The following is a 13,521-nucleotide window of genomic DNA, read 5'->3' as shown; positions in this document are numbered from 1 at the left end:
GGGAGTCCAGAGAGATGGACAAACACGCTAAAATGTTTTGTTCTAATAGTGTCTACTGCTACTACTACTTATCATTTCTATAGCACTACTAGGCATATGCAGCGCTGTACACTGAAAATGTAAGAGACAGTCCCTGCTCAACAGAGTTTACAATCTAATCAAAACAGACAAACAGGACAAATAAGGGATAAGGAAATTACTTACGATAGGAATTATAAAACACACATGGCTACTGAACAAATGAACAGGAATTTGAAGTTAAAAGAAGCCTCAATAAGGTGGGCTTTTAGCCTAGACTTGAAGATGGCCAGAACTGGAGCCTGACGTATTGATTCAGGAAGTCTATTCCAAGCATATGGTGCAGCAAGATAAAAGGAATGGAGTCTGGAGTTGGCAGTGGAGGAGAAGGGTACAGAAAAGAGAGATTTACCCAATGATCAGAGTTCCCGAGGAGGAGTGTAGAGAGTGTGTAGAGTGGAAAGGTACTGAGGAGCTGCAGAGTGAATGCACTAGGAAGTAAATAAGAGGAGTTTGAACTATATGTGGAAATGGATAGGGAGCCAATGAAGTGACTCATGGAGAGGGCTAATATAAGCATAGCGACAGTGGTGGAATATAAGTCGTGCAGCAGAATTTTGAAAGGGCAGATGATGCGATAGGAGGGTACCACTAGACGGTGTCAATGTGAAGAAGGCAGCGACCTGGTGGGGACATAGGTAATTAGAAGACGTGAGAGATATAATGCAAAACCAGAATGGTAGACCTGTGATGTAACCAATGCTCCTGTGAAGCAGATGAGTTACATGGTCAAATCTCCTGGAGTTAGTAATTAACTTAATGGCCATATTTTGAATTATTTGTAGTCTTTTAATATCAGAAACCTTGATACCATTAAGCAAAGCATTACAATAGTCTAAGCAACTAACAACAAGAGTGATTAGAAGGCGACCTTAGTAAATGAGTGCTTCACGGCATAAAGTCTCCACAGTTGAAAGAAAAATCAATGGAAAATCAATGGAACTATGCAGTTTAAAATAAATAAAGACTGAATCTTCTCTTTATTTAGTGGCATATATACATGTAGGTTTGAAAAATGGCAGGTCTAAACATGTAAGTGAAGGAGTAGCCTAATGGTTGAGCAGCTAGCTGAGACCCAGGGGAGCATGGTTCAAATGTCATTGTGGCTTTTTGTGACTATGGGCAATTCACTAAACCCACTAATGTCTCAGGAGCAAAATTAGATTGTAAGACCTCTAGGAACAGGAAAATACCTGTTGTACCTGATTGTGACCAAAAAAATGTTACACATGTAGATTGCTGTGTTTTCTCCATTCAGGCTTTCAACATGTATCTTTGCAAAAAAAGCTGTTCCTACTACATGTGCAGCCAAAAGCATATGCACACCTGCATATAGTTTAGAAGATCCTTTTGTAAAACAATGGAATTTCATAGGCCCTGATCTAGACGAATCAATTCTGATTTCTACATTCTATCTAATATAGGGCTGCACATCTAATTTTTTTAATTTTGTTTTTTTTTGCAAATTGTGTTATCAAAAAATAGAACAGCCATTGTCTATCTCATATAAGCTGCAGGAAGTATACATTAGTCTCCAAATTCTATATATGGCGCTCAAAATCACACTTGTAAATTTGGGCGTACCTCAATTTGTACATGCAATTTGATTGAGCAACGAGCTAATTAGTGTCAATAATTGGGTGCTAACAATTATTGGTGCTAATTGGAGGAGTGGCCTAGTGGTTAGGTCCTGGGGAACTGAGGAACTGAGTTCAATTCCCACTTCAGGCACAGGCAGCTCCTTGTGACTCTGGGCAAGTCACTTAACCCTCCATTGCCCCAGGTACAAATAAGTACCTGTATACAATATGTAAGCCGCATTGAGTCTGCCATGAGTGGGAAAGCGCAGGGTACAAATGTAACAAAAAAAATTAGAATTTATGTGTGCATCTTCCTAGTCAGTATTCTATAAAGATAACATTTATGGGTGATTAATATTGGCATTGCTGCAGTAGTGACTATATATATTTTCTTATGGTGAAAGGATGAAAGAAAAATGGATGGTGGCGGGGGAGAGATATACTCGATAAGAGGATAATTTAATTATTTTTCAATGGGAGTCTTATAAAGACTTACGGAATTAAAATTAAAATTATTGAAATTTTGATGTAATTAAATTAATTAATTAAATTAATTAGCAAAAAGGGGTAAACAAAATAAGAAGGGATTACTGGGAAGAGATGTTGAGGTTTAGTAAGGCATTCAAATTAGAGCAGAAAGAATGGTGACTTCAAAGGGTATGTACATTTTTTTTAAAGGTTGGGGGCAGAGCAAAAGAGCACGAGAACATCAGGAAAATTGGCGGGCTCCGGGCTGAGGAGAATTGATGGGCAGCAAGGAGGAAAACTAGTTGAGGGAACTGAAACAAGAAATGTCATCCCACCCAATCCCTCCCAAAATTTTGAAGAGTGAGAGTTGGGATTGGGATCTTGGGTAATTTAGTAGTTGGGATAACGATGTTTAGGGATGTTAAAAGGGGTAGTTTAAGTTGTAGCTGTGGTAATTTAAATGAGAATTTTTCAAGCAGCCTTCATTTAAGGACAATGAATTTACTGGCTATATGGATTTTACAGTGTAGTCTGCTTGTGTGCGAAACCACCAGAAGCAGAAGTAAGGTCTTGATGTCACCGCAGGTCTCACTTTACAAGGTGGTTCATGGAGTATTAATATATTCTATGGAATAAATTTGTGCAGCTAGGTCGGCACTGACTAGCTTTATAAAAGGTAATAAGAAAAGTGAAGATTGCATTTAAATATTAATAATAACTTTTATTTGTGTTGGTTATGAATTTTTGATTGGTTAATAAAGCTGTGGCCATAATTATTTTTCCCAATTTATAAGGTTGTCATGGAGGGGCATAATCGAACGGGGATGACCATCTATAGGATGACCATCTCTAAGGGCTCCAATCTCTAAGGACATCCCGGTGAAGGGGCGGGGAAACCTGTATTATCGAAACAAGATGTGCGTCTATCTTTTGTTTCGATACTACGGTCGGGAATGCCCAAATCTCAACATTTAGGTCGACCTTAGAGATGGTCATCCCCGGTTTTTGGTGATAATGGAAACTAAGGATGCCCATCTCAAAAATGACCAAATCAAAGTCATTTGGTCATGGGAGGAGCCAGCATTCGTAGTGCACTGGTGCCCCTGACATGCCAGGATAGCAATCGGGCACCCTAGGGGGCACTGCAGTGGACTAACTGAAGCACTAACTGAATGGAAAAAGGCATGCAGTGGTCACTAACCACCTCCCACCCCGAAAAAAAAACAACTTTAAAAACTTTAGAGTATGGGTGAAGGATGTCCTTTGCTATGCCTCCGTGACAGCAGTTGAGGATGTCCTTTGCTATTTATTTATTTAGATTTTGCTCACACCTTTTTCAGTAGTAGCTCAAGGTGAGTTACATTCAGGTACACTGGATATTTCTATGCTTCCGTCCCTGCAACGGCAGTTGAGGATGTCCTTTAATATGCCTCTGTCCCTGCGATGGCAGTTGAAGACGTCCAAAAGGAGAATGTTTGTGAGAAGGATGTTGATACCTGGATGTTTCTGTGAGAAGGAAGTCCATGCCTGCTATGCCTCCAACACCCCCTTTATTTATTTGGATTTTGGATCACAAGTAGCAACAGTGGGATCTGAACCAGCCACCGCTGGATTGTAACACCAGTGTTCTAACCACTAGGCCACTCCTCCACTCCACTACCTTGAACTTTGGCCATCTGTGTGTGGGGGGGGGGGGGTGGCAGTTGAGGATGTCCAAAATGTTTGAAAGAAGGACGTCCACACCCTCGTTATGCCTCCGCTGACACACACATACCTCCCCCCCAGGGACCTGCATACTGCCCCCTCCCCACAGGAATGGCCAAATTTCAAAAGAGTGCAGAGGAGTGGCCTAGTAGTTAGAGCACTGGTCTTGAAATCCAGAGGTGGCTGGTTTAACTCCCACTGCTGCTACCTGTAATCCAAATAAATAAAGGGGGTGTCAGAGGCATGGCAGGCATGGATGTTCTTCTCATAGAAACATCCAGGCATGGATGTCCTTCTCACAAACATTCACATTTTGGACATCTTCAACTGCCATCACAGGGACAGAGGCATATCGAAGAATGTCCTCAACTGCCGTTGCAGGGACGGAGGCATAGAAATATCCAGTGTACCTGAACGTAACTCACCTTGGTCTACTAGTGAAAAAGGTGTGAGCAAAATCTAAATAAATAGCGAAGGACGTCCTCAACTGCCGTCGCAGGGATGGAGGCATAGCGAAGGAGGTCCTTCACCCGTACTCTAAAAAAAAAAGACAAAAGTTTTTAAAGTTGTTTTTTTCAGGGTGGGAGGTGGTTAGTGACCACTGGGGGGGAGTCAGGGGAGGTCATCCCCAATTCCCTCCGGTGGTCATCTGGTCATTTAGGGCACATTTTTGTGGCTTGGTGGTAAAAAAAAAAAGAACCAAGTAAAGTCGGACAAGTGTTCGTCAGGGACGCCCTTCTTTTTCCCATTATCGCTTGAGGATGCCCCTCTGTTAGGCACACCCCAGTCTCGCCTTCGCTATGCCTCCGACACCCCCCCGGGAACTTTGGTCATTCCCATGATGGGAAGCAGTTGGGGACGCCCAAAATTGGCTTTCGATTATGCTGATTTGGGCGACCCTGAGAGAAGGACGCCCATCTCCCGATTTGTGTCGGAAGATGGGCTTCCTTCCCTTTCGAAAATAAGCTAGATAGTATTCTTTGCTCATGAGTGTGTCAGGAACGGATGCAATGCAAGTGTCAATATTAAGATGCATGTATAAATTTTTACATGCAGATCTGAAAAGGGAGCATGGGTGGGTCAAGGGCATTTCTAGAATTTGCGTGCAGTATTATAGAATACGGCGGATCTGCACCTAATTTAGGCACAAGGATTTACACCAGATTTCAGATGTAAATCCTTGCACCCAAAATTGGACGCAGATTCCGGTGCTCAGTGCTATTCTATAAACGGTGTCCAAGTCTGCGTGTCATTTACAGAAAAATACTCCATGCGGTTTTTTTTACACCAAAATTTGAGCACCACTTACAAAATGTAGACCCAGGTGTAAAGCTTCTCCTTGGTTGGGAAAAAACAGCAACTGGGGCCTGTCTCAGATGCAAAAGAGAATGTGTATGGCAAGGATGACAAGAAGAGCCCTTGCCCCCTGCAGCCCAAGTTTAAGTGCAGTTACACATAGACAATTACTGTTTTATGTATCAAGCCCAGACTGAAGTGCAGAAGATTTTGAGGAATGCAAGAAAAGTACCTGAAAAAAAAACCAAACAAACAACTTTCTATAAAGAACTGAACCGCTTATAGAAGGCAGCAATGGCTTTTGGATTTCTGGACCTGTTAAAGACTAACATGCTACAGAGAGACAGTGCATCCTTCTGCCAGATACAGCATATCCATATGTTGCCTTTAAGCTGCCTTACACTGCGCAGCAGCTGAAGCTTTCCTGCAGTGGTTCCTCTGAGTAAGCTTTTTATTACCTCAACACCCTACTGTAGACAGACTTTTCAGGCAGACTTATTTTAGGAGGTTTCTTTTATTTTTGAATATATTTAAAAAGTGCTTCAAAATTTCATTCCTAAATGAAGCACCTCCTCCCTCCATCCTAAGGATCTACTTCATTTTTAGGGGCCCCTTTTACTAAGCCATGTAGGCGCCTACGTGCGCCCAACGTGCGGCAAAATGGACTTACCGCCTGACTACTGCGTGGCTCTTGCGGTAATTTCATTTTTGGCGCACATCCGCTACACATGTCTGAAAAATAATTTTTGTTTTCGGACGCTCGTAGCGGACGCGCACCAAGTGGCATCTGACACGCATAGGTCCTTACCAACCAAATTCTTTACCGCTTGGTCTATGGCTGGCAGTAACATCAGAGACCCAAAATTGACGCACGGCAATTTTGATTTTGCCGCACGTCCATTTTCGGGGAAAAAAGAGGCCTTTTTTACAGGCGCACTGAAAAATGATTCTGCGCGTGCCCAAAACCCGTGCCTACACTACCGCAATCCACTTTTCAGCACGCCTTTGTAAAAGGATCCCTTAGTAACTAAATATTTATAGCTGGTTCCTTCCAGTGGCAGTTCATGTAAAAGATGCCGGGTTTGATTCTTGGCTCAGCTGGCTAGGATTGGAATGCTGCTGGGAGAGTGGTCACAGCTCATAGTGAGAATGTCCCAGACTCTGTAAAACAGTGACACCTAGTGGCTGGATTTAGGGCCTGTGATTTCCATAGCCAAAACAGGGGGGAAAAAATCAGCAGGTACTTGAAAATTGAAGGTTCATGGTAACAGATCCTAGTTGTAGTTCTGATAGAACCAGAAATACAGAGGAGCAGGAAAAACTGGTGAATCAAAAACATGTTGGCAAAGATAAATACAGTGTACAAAAATGATTAATGTTTTCATTTTCAGAGCTAAGATAGCGCAGGCAGGAAAGGATTTTGTTTTCGTTTCCCTTTCAGTACAGTGGCCACTATTGAGTCTGAGGGCAGCCATGTATAATGTACTGCTAACTGATGTTGCTAGAATTTCATCTTTTTATCTTTCAAGTATATTAGTAACAGGACTCCTCAGCAGAGCTTCTGAAATGAATGTACCTGAAAGTATAAACAGAATCACTGCAAATATAAAATGAATCTGTGCATCAGAAACCTAAGCTCTGCTTTTTAACATATTTATAAATGATCTAGAGATGGGAATAACTGGTGAGGTAATTAATTTTGCTGATGACACAAAGTTAAAGTTCATAAATTGCAAGAGAACTGTGAAAAAATTGCAAGAGGACCTTACAAGACTGGAAGACTGAGCACCCAAATGGCAGATGACATTTAATGTGAACAAAGGCAAAGTGATGCATGTAGTAAAATCGAACCCAAACTATAGCTGTGTTATGCAAAGTTCCACATTAGGAGTCATCACCTAGGAAAAGGATTTAGGTGTTATCATTGATGATACATTGAAACTCTCTGCTCAATGTGCAACAGTAGCTAAAAATACAAATAGAATGTTAGGAATTATTAGGAAAGGTATAGAGAACACAACTGAGAATATTATAATGTCTTTGTATTGCTCCATGGTGCCACCACAGCTCGAATATTGTGCAATTTAAGTCACCACATTTCAAAAAAGATATAGCAAAATTAGAAAAGGTGCAGAGAAGGGCTACAAAAATTATATAGGGTATAGAATGTCTTCCCTATGAGGAAAGGTTAAGAAGTTAGTGCTAGGGGGAAGAGATGGCTAAGGGGAGATGATATATATCTATAAAATATTGAGTGGAGTGGAAATGATAGACATGAATTACTTGTTTACTCTTTCAAAATATACAAGGACTAGGGGGCATGCAATGAAGATTCTAAGTAGCAATTTTTTTAAAAATCGGAGAAGTATGTCTTCACTCAATGTGTAAATTAAACTATGGAATTTGTTGCCAGAGAATGTGGCAAAAGCAGTTTGCTTAGCAGGGTTTAAAAAAGGTTTGGATAATTTTCTAAAAGAAAAGTCCATAAGCCATCATTAAGATGGACTTGGGAAAATCCACTGCTTATTTCTAGAATAAGCACAATAAAATCTGTTTTACTGTTCTGGGATCTTGCCAGGTACTTGAGACCTAGATGGGCCACTGGTGGAAACAGGACACTGGGCTTGATGGACCTTAGGTCTGTCCCAGTATAGCAAGGTTTATAATCTTATGCTAGGCTGCACTATCTAGTTTCCTATTTTTTGCTTTCATTTCTAAAGAATGAAAAATGACATTGGCAATTATGTTATTGTGAAATTTGCAGAAAGTTATCACATGGCAATGGAAGTTATTACACCTGAAACTATAGGGCTCATTTTCAAAAAGAAAAATGTCCAAAAAGTAGCATAAATCTGATGCTTTTCTCCAAAAAATGTCCAAATTGGTATTTTTAAAACCAAATTTTAGACATTTTTCTATGAAGTTGGTCAGAAGTGTGTTCATATCACAAGGGGGTGTGTCAGGGATGTGTTACAGGTGGGATCAGGGCATTCCAACTCTTGGACGTTTTTTAGCCATAATGGAACAAAACAAAAGTGTCCAGCTAAGACATTTTGAGCTAGACCTGTTTTTATAATGAATAAGGCTCAAAAAGGTGCCCTAAATGACTAGATGACCACTGGAGAGAATCAGGAATGATCTCCCCTTACTCCCCCAGTGGTCACTGACCCCCCTTTCCACCCCCAAACATGTGATTAAAATCATTACTTACCAGCATCTAATCTAATACTCAGGTTCATTAGAGCAGCATGCAGGTCCCCGTAGTCTAGTGTTGGGTACAGTGCAGACAGGTGGACACAGGCCTGTACCTCCCCCTACCTGTTACACTTGTGATGGAAACTGTGAGCCCTCCAAAATTCACCAGAAACCCACTGTACCTACACATAGGTACCCGCTTCACCCATAAGGGCTTCTGTAGTGGTATACAGTTGGGGTAGTGGGTTTTGGGGGTCTCAGCAGACAAGATAAGGGAAGAACAGTAAGATGTGTACCTGGGATATCTGTGTGGCCAGTCTACTAAGAAAGCTGGCTCCTCCTATATCCCACTGGCTTGATTTTGTGCATTTTTCACATGAATATTTTTTCTTTTTGAAACTGGACCAAAAGATAAACACACAGAGCACAAGAACATCTAGAAAATACCCATTTTTGGAAAAAAAAATAGCTATTTTTATGTTTTGTGTAATGCTGCCACTTCTGGTGTCCAACAGAACACCAATTTTAAGGTAGACCAGCAGGGGGGGGGGGAGGGGATTGAGAAGCGGGACAGATGCAGAACCCTGGGTGGGGGGAGGAGCATGATCTGAAGACCCACAAGAAGACTTGGAAGGGTTACCAATGGAAACTATGACTGAGGCAGTGAACTCCAGCAGCCACAAAAAGATCTTGGTGCTGCTCACCACCAAATTTATGTAACTGCTCATGGGGGTGAAAGGGAGAGATGGAGAGGTGCTGGACAATGGAAAGGAGAAATGGAAGAGAAACAGAAAGAGAGAGAAAGAGAGAGAGAGAGAGAGAGAGGGGGGGGAGGGGATCCCAAGAAATAAAGAGAGAACCCAGATCCCATTTTATGCAATGAGACCTAATTAGTAATAATTGGAGTTAACTGAAAAATAACATTTCTTTAACAATAGGCCAGATTAATAACTCCTCCTAATTTCTAAAATGTACTTCTATACAGTACTGTGAGGGAGTCTATAGGAAGCTGCCATGCCTCCTTAATAGCACTCCTTCACAATAGGCACAACCACCTTAACCTCACAGTTCCACAGGGCCGATTTTAGACATGCTAGGTCCCAGGGCAGAACTTAAGGAGGGGAGCCCCTCCCCCAATTTCCTTACCCACCATTACTGCCACATATAAAAAAAAAAACTTTACATGACTTCTTCACACACAAAACACAGACACACCTTCACCAAATACAGAACAAGTGATCATAAATTAGAAATATTGTGACAAAGCTAGCACTCGGGGCCCCATAGAGAAACAGCTAATCCCCAAACTACGGTTCCCAGAAGCCTTTGCAAGCAGGCGAGAGGAGGGTAGCCCCAAAAGGGTGGAATGGATTTCCAACCCCACTAGGGGGATCAGTGGCTCACTGCTAGGGGATACTAATCTACACGACACTGGGGGATATTGCATATATTCGGGTACACAATTTGATCACATTAAATCCACCAGCAATTTATACCACATATTGTTTAATCCCAATATCAAACCATCTAATATAATAAAACGCACCGTGAACGTTCTAATGAGGACAACGTTCTGAAGCCATCTGGGGTTCGTGGGGTTCGTGGGGTTCGTGGAGTTCGTGGCGTTCGTGGTGTGAAGCCATCCAGCCGTCTCTGCCCCGCCCTCGCGCCTAAACAAACAAATACGGAAGCGAAGCGTCAGGGAAGGAGGCGGCGCTCCCGACGTCTAGCCTTCCCTTCGCTGTGTTCCGCCTTCAAAACAAGGCGGAACACAGCGAAGGGAAAGCTAGACGTCGGGAGCGCCGCCTCCTTCCCTGACGCTTCGCTGCACGAACTGCCACGGAGGTAAAGTTAAAAAGAATAAAAAAAAAAAAAAAGGGATGCATGGATGCGAAGGGGGGGGGGGAGAAGAGGGCGGGCCAGGCTGGGACATGGGAGAGAGAGTAGCATGGATGCGAGGGGGGGGGTCATGGAAGGGCGAGAGGGGACTTGCTGGAAAAGGATGAATGGAGGCGGCAGGGGACAGAGGAGCATGGATGGGTATGGATTAGGAGGGCAGGGCACAGGGAGAGAGGGGAATTACTGGAAATGGATGAATGGAGGGGGCAGGGGACAGAGGAGCATGGATGGGCATGGATTGGGAGGGCAGGACTCAGGGAGAGAGGGAAATTGCTGGATAGGGAAAAATGGAGGGGCCAGGTGACAGATGAGCATGGATGGGCATGGATTGGAAGGGCAGGACTCAGGGAGAGGGGAATTGCTGGATAGGGATGAATGGAGGGGACAGATGGGCATGGATGGATATGGATTGCAGAGCAGGCCTCAGGCAGAGAGGGGAAATGCTGGATAGGGAAAAATGGAGGGGCCAGGTGACAGAGGAGCATGGATGGGCATGGATTGGAAGGGCAGGACTCAGGGAGAGGGGAATTGCTGGATAGGGATGAATGGAGGGGACAGATGGGCATGGATGGATATGGATTGCAGAGCAGGCCTCAGGCAGAGAGGGGAAATGCTGGATAGGGAAAAATGGAGGGGCCAGGTGACAGATGAGCATGGATGGGCATGGATTGGAAGGGCAGGACTCAGGGAGAGGGAATTGCTGGATAGGGATGAATGGAGGGGACAGATGGGCATGGATGGATATGGATTGCAGGGCAGGCCTCAGGCAGAGAGGGGAAATACTGGATAGGGATGAATGGAGGGGGCAGGTGACAGACAAACATGGATGGCCATGGATTGGGAGGGCAGGGCTCAGGGACAGAGGGGAATTGCTGGAAAAGGATGAATGGAGGGGACAGATGGGCATGGATGGATATGGATTGCAGGGCAGGCCTCAGGCAGAGAGGGGAAATGCTGGATAGGGAAAAATGGAGGGGCCAGGTGACAGAGGAGCATGGATGGGCATGGATTGGAAGGGCAGGACTCAGGGAGAGGGGAATTGCTGGATAGGGATGGATGGATATGGATTGCAGAGCAGGCCTCAGGCAGAGAGGGAAAATGCTGGATAGGGAAAAATGGAGGGGCCAGGTGACAGATGAGCATGGATGGGCATGGATTGGAAGGGCAGGACTCAGGGAGAGGGGAATTGCTGGATAGGGATGAATGGAGGGGACAGATGGGCATGGATGGATATGGATTGCAGAGCAGGCCTCAGGCAGAGAGGGGAAATGCTGGATAGGGAAAAATGGAGGGGCCAGGTGACAGAGGAGCATGGATGGGCATGGATTGGAATGGCAGGACTCAGGGAGAGGGGAATTGCTGCATAGGGATGAATGGCGGAGACAGATGGGCATGGATGGATATGGATTGCAGGGCAGGCCTCAGGCAGAGAGGGGAAATACTGGATAGGGATGAATGGAGGGGGCAGGTGACAGACAAACATGGATGGCCATGGATTGGGAGGGCAGGGCTCAGGGACAGAGGGGAATTGCTGGAAAAGGATGAATGGAGGGGGCAGGGGACAGATGGCCATGGATTGGGAGGGCACGGCTCACACTGTCTCTCTCATATACAATGTCTTTCTGACTCTCACTCTCACACACTCTGTCTCACACAGTATCACATTCACTCTCTATGTGCCACACAGTCACTCACACACTCGCTTGGTGTCATACACTCACTCTCACAGAGAATCTGTGTCTCACACACACTCTGTCTCTTGCCCACACACACACACTCTCTCTCACACTGTGTCTCACATACACACTTGCACACACTCTCATTCTCACACACACTCTCTCACAAACACACTCACACCCAGAGTCACTCTCTCTCTCACACACTCACACTTTCACTCTGACTCTCAAAAACTCACTCTCACATACACTCTCCCAAACATACACACTCCAAGGAAAACCTTGCTAGCGCCCGTTTCATTTGTGTCAGAAACGGGCCTTTTTTACTAGTATATATATATATATATATACCCACGGAACTCACTCACACAAACCTTTCATACCCCCACCCCTTAACAATGCTCATGTTATGATATCCATGAATTTGGTTTAATTCAATGTGCAAATTATCAGTACGTTATATCATAACATGAGCATTGTTAAGGGGTGGCGGTATGAAAGGTTTGTGTGAGTGAGTTCCGTGTGTGTGTGTGTGGTTTGATATTGGGATTAAACAATTTGTGATATAAATTGTTGAAGGGTACTGGTGGATTTAATGTGATCACTGCTAGGGGAGCCATACTCCCTTCCCCACTAGAGAGAGAAGGGGAGGTGAAGCTTAGTCCCTTAGCTGCATTGCTGGTATATAATTCCCTCCAGCTGTGAGAGGGGAGAGAGATTTCCAGGTGGCTCCCAGCCACCAGGATGGAGAGGAAACTGATTGAGAGAGAAGCTGCCATGGAGTAGGTGGAGGACGGGAAGGGCCTGCCACTGGAGCTTCCTTGGGGGGAAAGAGTAAGCTGCCATGGAGTGTGAGAATGTAAATGTAGCTCTGTCCAGCACATGAAGGCAGTGTGAGAGGCCACAGGGGTGTGGTGTTGTGAGGTAGGAGAAAAACTGCCAGCCTTGCTCAGTACAGGGTCCTCCTGGGTGCTGTGAGGAGGACAGGGGCATGAAGTATCGGTTTCCTTTAAAGAGACTGTTTGTGAAAGGGTTGAATTATTGGGATGTATAGAACAGCAGGCTGAACTTTGACTGAGCCCTTCTGAGGGAGTGGGGAGGTAGTGCAAAGGAAGGGCCTGAACTGTTGAAGAACTGAATGTTGGCTAGAGTTTTGAACCCGGCCTGAACCCTGTTTGTGAACTGCATTTCAATTTTGAGAGTGGAACTGAATTGAGAATAAAGCACTTTGGTCCTAAGTCTGTATGGCGATCTGGTTCTTTGCTGGAAACCTGTGAGCCTAACAGGGCTGCCGGCCCCAACCCAGAGCGAAGGAAGCGGACCCACTTACAATATGAACACCAAAATTGAACTTGTAACTTGGCAAGTACTGCAACACTGAAGAAATAAAAACAGAAATGCACTTTTTTTGAGAGGGAAATTTTAGTTCATGCCCCAGTCCCACCCCATTCTTCCATGGCTCTGTCCACTCTCCCTCATGGCTCTGCCCCCTGGCACACCTCAGTCCCACAGCCATTCCAGAAAATATTTTATTTACACCAGTGACAGCAGGGATAGGTAAGAGAGTGTTTCAGTTCACTCTATTACACCCCCTATCCAGCAACTATTCCCCCCAGGGACATGAT

General features: G+C 44.4%; 1 protein-coding gene across 1 annotated transcript in view; it reads left to right on the top strand.

Annotated features, from left to right (window-relative positions):
• The window catches only part of ADCY8 (adenylate cyclase 8), a 578,382-nt gene that overhangs the window by 250,908 nt on the left and 313,953 nt on the right, over positions 1 to 13,521 (top strand). The window lies entirely within an intron of this gene.

The sequence above is a fragment of the Microcaecilia unicolor genome, chromosome 1 (genome assembly GCF_901765095.1).
Source record: "Microcaecilia unicolor chromosome 1, aMicUni1.1, whole genome shotgun sequence".
Classification (NCBI taxonomy): domain Eukaryota; kingdom Metazoa; phylum Chordata; class Amphibia; order Gymnophiona; family Siphonopidae; genus Microcaecilia; species Microcaecilia unicolor.
This window is presented reverse-complemented; position numbering and strand designations above follow the sequence as displayed.